Genomic DNA, 9,774 nt, shown 5'->3' with positions numbered 1-9,774 from the left:
GGGCGGTGTGGTGCATGATTCAGCACTTCTTTTTTTTTTTGTGCAAGCTTTATTTAAATTGTACAAAACGTATGCTTCATTCACTGCAATGTCAGGAAGCGCAATGTTCTGTGCTGTGCTGCCCAACGTTGCAATGCGATTTGGCCTGGTGCGCTGTAAAAAAGTGCAACATGTATGCATTCTACTTCAGCATGCTGCGTTGCAGCACTAAGTTGCATTGCAGTGTGAATGGAACACATAGGAAACAATTGTTTCCTGTGTGTTCCTGAACTGAGAGACATTTTACCGTGAAATAAAATATCTGTCACCACATAACGTGAATTGGCCCCTATTTGTAAGTATGAAGTAGTGAAGGTAAAAAGCAATGCCTGGCTTGATTTGAATGAATAAGTACGGGGCTATTTCTTGAAACAAGAAAATCACATGGGGACCTGCAGAGAGCACTCTGAGCAAATGTTCTCCTCCTATACCTAAAATGAAGTCAGCAGGTAATCTGTCATACGCTGCCATGATAACACCCCATAAGTTGAACACCTTGGATTTGGTGTTACTAAACCCACAACAGTAAAATCAGTCTGAATATGCAGTAAAGCATGCTTGTTATACTCACTGTGGAACCCAAGGGGATAATCCTCTGCATTGTTTAAAAAGGCGGTTTGATCCTGTCTTCTCTTAACCTCCACTTCTTTCAATGTTGCCAATTTATCTGCTGATAGAACAGAGCCTTGGGAGCACTCTGCACATGCTCAGTTTGGTGTGTATTGCTAGAGAGTTTTTTTTTTCTTGGGAGAGTGCATATGATCAGCATAGGACCAATCAGCACTGTCCAGACAGAGGGCCATTGGTCCTGCAGCCTCATAGGACTATCAGGGGAGAATGAAAACTCCTTCTACAAGCTTTAACCAGTCACTGATAGACGTCACAAGACTGCTCTAACTGCTGATGAGAAAAGGTATTTAGCAGTTTATATTTACTAAATAATTGCATTTCCATGTTCTGTGTAATGTGGCAGACCAGATATAGTGAATGCAGGCTCCTGGGTTTAGTAACACTTTAACCACTTGCCGACCACCGCAAGTACATATACTGCAGCGGTCAGCCCCGTGAAGGCAAAGTGACGTACCTGTACGTCACTAACCTGTGAGCCAATAGGGGGCGAGCGCGCCGCCGGAGGTGCGCTCCCGCCCCCGCTCGTTCACGGACACCTCCGCGCGAGTGACATCGGGTCCGCCGGTCACTCGCGATCGTCAGTTACAGAGGGAGAAAGGCAGGCGGCTAATGTAAACAAAGCTGCCTGTCATTCTCCCTTGTGTAACAGCAGAGTTCAAACGGTCCTGCTATGTAGGACCGTAGATCTCTGCTGTTACATGAACAGCCACATGCCTGCACAGTTAGAAACACACCCCTAGGGACACACTTAACCCCTCCTTCTCCAATAAAGTTAACCCCTTCCCTGCCAGTGTCATTTTTACAGTAACAATGCATATGTATAGCACTGATTACTGTAGTAATGTCACTGGTACCCCCAAAAGTGTCAAAAATGTCAGTCAAGGGTCCGATCTGTCCGCCGCAATGTCGCAGTCCCGCAAAAAAAATTGCAGATCGCCGCCAAAACAACAAAAATGAAGAAAAATCTTTCCGTAGTTAGTAAACGCAATAACTTTTGCGCAAACCAATCAAAATACGCTTATTGAGATTTTTTTTTTACCAAACATATGTAGCAGAAAACTAATTGGCCAAAAATGTTAAAAAAATTTTGATTTTTACATTTTTTTGGGGGGGAATTTCATATAAAAAAATGTGAAAAATATTGTTATTTTTTCAAAATGTATGCTCTTTTTTTGTTTGTAGCGCATGATCAAAAAACCGCACAGGTGATCAAATACCACCAAAAGAAAGCTCTGTTTGTGGGAGAAAAAGGAAGTCAAATTTGTTTAGGTACAGCGTCGCACAACCGCGCAATTGTCCGTTAAATCCGTTAATATCTATTTAGCGTTGAGGTATGCTGTTATCCATGTTTCTACGCACCCACATATTTGATGGGCACTGATGAGACTGCATTTGGTGGGCACTGATAAGGCTACATTTGGTGGACACCGATGAGGCTGCATTTGATGGGCACTGGTAGGCTGCATTTGATGGGCACTGGTGAGGCTGCATTGATCTCTTGTATCATGTCTACAGTCTCTGACCATCTCTTGTATCATGTCTGCAGTCTCTGACCATCTCCTATAGTATGTATGCAGTCTCTGACTATCCCTTGTATTGAGTCTGTAGTCTCTGACCATCTCTTGTATCATGTCTGCAGTTTCTGACCATCTCTTGTATCATGTCTGCAGTTTCTGACTATCTCTTGTATCATGTCTACAGTCTCTGACCATCTCTTGTATCATGTCTGCAGTCTCTGACCATCTCCTATAGTATGTATGCAGTCTCTGACTATCCCTTGTATCGAGTCTGTAGTCTCTGACCATCTCTTGTATCATGTCTGCAGTTTCTGACCATCTCTTGTATCATGTCTGCAGTTTCTGACCATCTCTTGTATCATGTCTGCAGTTTCTGACCATCTCTTGTATCATGTCTGCAGTTTCTGACCATCTCTTGTATCATGTCTGCAGTTTCTGACCATCTCTTGTATCATGTCTGCAGTTTCTGACCATCTCTTGTATCATGTCTGCAGTTTCTGACCATCTCTTGTATCATGTCTGCAGTTTCTGACCGTCTCTTGTATCATGTCTGCAGTCTCTGACTATCTCTTGTATCATGTCTGCAGTCTCTGACCATCTCCTATAGTATGTATGCAGTTTCTGACCATCTCTTGTATCATGTCTGCAGTTTCTGACTATCTCTTGTATCATGTCTGCAGTCTCTGACCATCTCCTATAGTATGTATGCAGTCTCTGACCATCTCTTGTATCATGTCTGCAGTTTCTGACTATCTCTTGTATTATGTCTGCAGTCTCTGACCATCTCCTATAGTATGTATGCAGTTTCTGACCATCTCTTGTATCATGTCTGCAGTTTCTGACCATCTCTTGTATCATGTCTGCAGTTTCTGACTATCTCTTGTATCATGTCTACAGTCTCTGACCATCTCTTGTATCATGTCTGCAGTCTCTGACCATCTCCTATAGTATGTATGCAGTCTCTGACTATCCCTTGTATCGAGTCTGTAGTCTCTGACCATCTCTTGTATCATGTCTGCAGTTTCTGACCATCTCTTGTATCATGTCTGCAGTTTCTGACCATCTCTTGTATCATGTCTGCAGTTTCTGACCATCTCTTGTATCATGTCTGCAGTTTCTGACTATCTCTTGTATCATGTCTGCAGTTTCTGACCATCTCTTGTATCATGTCTACAGTCTCTGACCATCTCTTGTATCATGTCTGCAGTTTCTGACCGTCTCTTGTATCATGTCTGCAGTCTCTGACCATCTCCTATAGTATGTATGCAGTCTCTGACTATCCCTTGTATCGAGTCTGTAGTCTCTGACCATCTCTTGTATCATGTCTGCAGTTTCTGACCATCTCTTGTATCATGTCTGCAGTTTCTGACCATCTCTTGTATCATGTCTGCAGTTTCTGACCATCTCCTGTATCATGTCTGCAGTTTCTGACCATCTCTTGTATCATGTCTGCAGTTTCTGACTATCTCTTGTATCATGTCTGCAGTTTCTGACTATCTCTTGTATCATGTCTGCAGTTTCTGACTATCTCTTGTATCATGTCTGCAGTTTCTGACTATCTCTTGTATCATGTCTGCAGTTTCTGACCATCTCCTGTATCATGTCTGCAGTTTCTGACCATCTCTTGTATCATGTCTGCAGTTTCTGACCATCTCTTGTATCATGTCTGCAGTTTCTGACCATCTCCTGTATCATGTCTGCAGTTTCTGACCATCTCTTGTATCATGTCTGCAGTTTCTGACCATCTCTTGTATCATGTATGCAGTTTCTGACCATCTCTTGTATCATGCCTGTAGTCTCTGACCATCTCTTGTATCCTGTCTGCAGTTTCTGACTATCTCTTGTATCATGTCTGCAGTTTCTGACCATCTCCTGTATCATGTCTGCAGTTTCTGACCATCTCTTGTATCATGTCTGCAGTTTCTGACCATCTCTTGTATCATGTCTGCAGTTTCTGACCATCTCTTGTATCCTGTCTGCAGTTTCTGACTATCTCTTGTATCATGTCTGCAGTTTCTGACCATCTCTTGTATCATGTCTGCAGTTTCTGACCATCTCTTGTATCCTGTCTGCAGTTTCTGACTATCTCTTGTATCATGTCTGCAGTTTCTGACTATCTCTTGTATCATGTCTGCAGTCTCTGACCATCTCTTGTATCATGTCTGCAGTCTCTGACCATCTCCTGTAGTATGTCTGCAGTCTCTGACTATCTCTTGTATCATGTCTGCAGTCTCTGACCATCTCCTGTAGTATGTCTGCAGTCTCTGACCATCTCCTATAGTAGGTCTGCAATATGTCTGGGGGCTCTTTCTAACAGACTCTCTAACAGAGGCCCTCCAGGCCCCATTAGAGTACTCTGCTTCTCTTCCTGTATTTTTTTTAATGTTAAGAGATCGTGGGAGGATTCCAGGGTAACAAAGACTCCTTAGGGGAGCATCTCTGTGTTTAAGTTGTTGCCATAGAAACATTTGTAAAGGGGAGGGGTTAGTAAGATGACCACGGCCATGTGGAGGTGCCAGACCTTTTTCTGCACCCAGGTGTCTGTGACCCTAGGATCGACCCTGGGAGTCCCTCCTCTGTCTTAGCGAGGAGGACTCCTCTATCCACCTCAATTGTGTAGGTGATGAAATCCATTCTTTTTTTTTTTTTTTCCTGATTCGCCTGCAGCCTGATCACAAAAAAATGAGTCATCTGCAGCCACCTTAAAGTGATAATAATCTCCGCTTTGTATCCTGTACTTACGTGTAAGACTATAATAAGTCTTACCTGCAGGTACAGTGAATATCTCCTGAATGTGCACTGTTTAGGAGATAATTACATGTGTATCAGCAAGTGACGTCACCAGCTCATGCGCACTGTGCTCTCATAGATGGCACACTCAAGTATTCCCTCCATTCAGAGAGCTGTGCTGGGACCGTGACTCCTGCGAGCATGTCCGGGAGTGACGTCATAGTGGCTCGGCCATTCAAACGTCCCAAGCCCACGAACCCGGAAGGAAGACCGTGTGAATATGGAAGTGGTGAGAGCGCGTCACTGGAGGGATCTGTTTTTTAGGTAAGTCTGTCATAATGTGCTAGAGTGCAGTGCATACTAGCACATTATAACATTACCTGCAGGGAGATCAGTTTTTTTTTTTGTTTTTTTTTTACTCGGTTTACTACTGCTTTAAGTTTTAGTATAGTAAAAGCAATTACATTCACAGTTTAAAAATGTTTACATTACAACATAATCAGTCTGTTGGAGATTGCTCTAAATATTGGAAAATAATTAGCACCTGCTCATTTTATTGGATATTTGCAATGTTGATGCAGAATTTTCATAAACTTCTCATAAACATTACATTTCCAGAAATTGTTGGTATTACTGTAAAGCATATTAACCCTTTCTTAACCATTAGGCCATTGATGCCTAGATGCCCAGGACGACATAGTGGTCATGTGATCAGGAAGCACTCTGAGGGTAGGCAGGAATGGGTGGGAGGACAGCCATGTGAAGTGTTGACTGCTTGTTTTCAAAGAGAAAGATGATTTTTTAACATCTCCTTGGCACAGGGCATTGTGCTGGAGAATGTTAAATGCAAGTTCCAGTCATTTTTTTGTTTTTTAAAAGTCAGCAGCTACAAAAAAATTGTTTTTAATAAACAGCCACTCAACTATCCCACGATCCAGCGGTGTACTCACCCCAGCCATGTTCTCCCCATGCCATCCCTCGGCGGCGCCGGCATCTCTACTATGGGAATCTGGCTGTGACAGCTTGCGGCTTCACACCCGGGTGCCCACTGCGTATGCCCGAGCGGCGCTGCGCTCTGTGACTGGTCCCAAAGTCTTCTAGACTGTCATGTGTCCCAGACTTCAGGAAGGAGAACTTCTGCTTCCAATCGCCTAAGGCGACCAGAACGGAAGTGGGAGTAGGTACCTGTCAAAATCGGGTACCTGTCCCCCCCCCCCCCCTGCCCCCTTCCTCCCAAAAAGCTCAGTTTCACAATCAGGAGCTGGGGAGGAGGTCTTAAAGTGGAAGTTCCACTTTTGAGTGGAACTCCGCTTTAATTAAAGTATAGTGGGCAGCAATGGTTTAATTTAAAAGAAGAGGTATTTACCATATATTTCCAAAAGCAGAAAATAATGATTTGCCTAAAGGCAATTTCAGTCATCATTTCAGTAGGGCATAGCAAAGTTAAAAAGACAGAAAATGATTTGAGCGCTGCACGTATACAGTATACAAAATATAGCTTATGATGCATGGACCCCCTATTCTCAATGGTCCAGAGATATGGTAACAGTCTGTAAATATAACCGGTGTTGAAACTTTTTGCAATGTGAACGCCAGCAGCAAAATATAAATTGGGTTCAACTTCAGTAAGCTTGTGTAGATGCGCTTCTGACTAAGAAGTGTGGTTTTCAGATGTTTCTAGATTGCTTTGCCATGGGTGTCTAAGTTTCTGTAATTTGCATTTCATTTGCTCAAGAAGTTGCTTCAAGTATCTTTTGAGCTTTAAATTTTTTTTAGAATAAAAGTTCATGTATACCAAACTTTTTTTTTTTAATATTCATCTTATATGTTTTTTATATATATATATATATATATATAAATGTATATTTTTGATAGAGCAGTAAAAAGGTTAGTACCCCTGTCAAGTTTTTAATGTTGACAGTGTCACCCCCTGGGCAGTATTTTAGTCTCTATTTCTCTTATTCACTGTTGTCACTGACTCAGAAAGTAAGGGGGAATACAAAATGTAAAGCTGTCATCAAAACAAGAGGTGAGTGTAAGGGCCGGTTCACACTAAGAATTGCACAGGAATGCGCTGCATGTTACACAAGGTTTTGTGCAGTGAATTTTGAATGGACTCTACTCGCACTGCACCCACACCAAAAGTAGTGCATGCACTATATTTGGAAACACACTGCAACCGAATCGCATGGTACAACTCTACCATGTAACACGGTGCAGGCAAACAAACTGCGTGTGCGACCCGCGTTTGGGGTGTTGTTAAATTACATTGACACCCTCTGCAGATCGCAACTGCATTGTGTTTTGAACACGGTGCTGAAAACACCCACGGGACAAGAGTTTCCTGCACCACATTCTGGTATGATCGGGGCCAAAATCTTCCAATGGGGACATCTGTTCCGGTTCCGGTGTAAATTGTCTAACAAGGGAATTCTGCTCACTATGTCGAGATTTCCTCTCACTTCCTGCTGTATATCCAGGACAAGAAAGGATGAGAAATCTTCTCAGTGGGACAAATACAGAAAAAAACAAAAAAACTGACAATGGTTCTAACTAGGGATGCACCGATGCCAGTTTTTAAGGCTACGAGTACCAATACTTTTTTTTCGCCGACACCAATTACCGATACCTTTTGACAATTTTTTTAAACGAATGAAAAAAACTGTATATCAGTATAGGGTGAGGTGTGCAGGGTAGATGGGAGGTACAGGATGGAAAGGGCTGCTGCACAGGGTCAGGAAAGGTGTAGAAGACAGAGGCCAGTGTCAGAGGGGACCCTGGACAGCCTGGAATGGACAGAAGGACCCCGGATCAGAGCCCTCTGTACTGATCAGAGCTGGGGGAGCTGAGCAGGGAGGGGGCAGCTGGTACTTGCGATTTGGGCAGCAGAGGAGCCTGGTCTCTTCCTGAAGGACATCCGCTTGGCTGGGGGGTGTGAGTCATCACTGAGAGGGAGAGACCCAAAGACCGGGACGCATGGGAGGGACTTGGGGACACAGACTCAGCCAGTGCCCTGTCCCCATTCACTTCAGATCAGTTGCTCCACATCAGTCACTGAGAGCCAAGCAGAGTACCAATCACTGGGATCTGCCTTACACCACACTGACCAGGAGCCGGCACTGCCATCCCCGACCCACACCTCCATCCACCCCCCCTGCACTACCCCACTGCCAGTCCTGTTCCTCCATCCACCAGACAACCAAATACCCTCTACTACCTTGGAGGTAAAGACAATCCTGCCTATCAAGCCAGTCCGGGCCTGTTTGAAGGTATCGTTATCTGAGCATTTACACGAGTACAAGTACAAGTATCGGTATCCATGCAACGCTAGTTCTAACTCTTCGCTGCTCTATCCAAAACAAGAGGTTTTGGCTATACATACACTTTCACCTTGACTTATAGGGGAAGAAATGCAGCTTAGATACAAACAAAAGCCTATGTCCTTGAACTCTGAAGGTACTTCTACAACTCACAGTGTAAGGTCTCATGCACATGGACATTTACATGCTCCTAAATTTGAAGCATGTAAAGCATTTTTCTGCGCCTATTGCGCCAAGTTGCCATTCATAGCCGCTTATGCAAGTGAAAAGCTGTGTGCCTCAAGCTGCTTGTAAGCACCAATGGGAAGAGCCCAAGACACCAGGTAGTGACGTGGATAGGGAAAGAAAGTCCCTCCTATTCTGTAATTTCAAAGCAGAAAAACACTAGTGCAACATATGACCAATGATTTAGGCAAGTATTGTGACACAGAGGGATTGATTTACAAAGGCAAATAGCAGTTCACTTTAAAAGAGAATTTTCCTATAGCTTAGTGAATAAGGTCAAGCTCTTCTATCATCCACTCACGTGCAAACAAAAATATTGTTTTTATTTTATTTTCCTTGCACATGAATAGGTATTCTTTGCATAGTGAATGTTCACCTCATTCACCAAGCTAAGGGAAAATTCTCTTACAAAATAAACAGCCTGTTTTACTTTAGTAAAACAGCCGCATAATGTCATCTATTCCATAAATTGAGGCCTTTACACACTTCTCCTGGCTGCACTACGTTTTTGCAAAAAGTATATTTGGAATCCCAGCTATCGATGATAGGTGTCAGTGGCATGGCAACAACAGTTCTGCCTTGTGCATCCGTATGCAATTGCACTCAGAGTAGTTCTTCAAAAGACTAGGAAGAGGTGCCTAATATTTTAAAATCCATGTAGCACCCTCCTAGTTAGGTGCTAGTGAGTGAGTATAGTTTTTGGCTCTGTCTGCCTATCAGAGGAGCAGCAGGTAATTTATATATTCTCTCTACCTAACAGGGAGCAGGATCTGTGAGTTAGGTCTGCTCAATGTGCTCAGTGTGTGATTCATATGGTCTGGGGGAGTGTCCCCACTGATCCCATGGGGAGGCACATTGGTTAGTGGAGGAAACATGGCCAATGAGTACACAGGCTTTGATGCAATCCCAGGGATTGGCACAGACTGCTGTCTAGGTGCATTGTGGGGTGTGGTATAAAAAGCCAGGAGCACATATGCTCAAGGTCTTTGGCTGGTGAGCAGAGTCCCGGAAGGAGGGTGGCGGCTGCCTCCTCTTCTGAAGTGGTTGGTGTATGGTCACAGGCAGTCGGCCTGGTTAGCCAGAAGTGTGGAGCTGAACCCAGGGGTCCAGGAGAGCTGAATGAAGGAGTTGAGACACTGGAGAACCTGGAAAGCAGTATTGCGAGTACAGGGGATCGTGTCTAAGGGCCTGACCAGGAAGGGGGACACTCCAGAGTAGTCAGTGGACTGGTGTCAGCTGCTGAAAAGAAAAGGGGGTACTAGGTGTGTGCCCTGAAGATAAGTACTAAAAGGAACATTACCTCAGATTCATCT

The sequence above is a fragment of the Pelophylax lessonae genome (genome assembly GCF_965119305.1).
Source record: "Pelophylax lessonae genome assembly, chromosome: 12".
Classification (NCBI taxonomy): Eukaryota; Metazoa; Chordata; class Amphibia; order Anura; family Ranidae; genus Pelophylax; species Pelophylax lessonae.
This window is presented reverse-complemented; position numbering follows the sequence as displayed.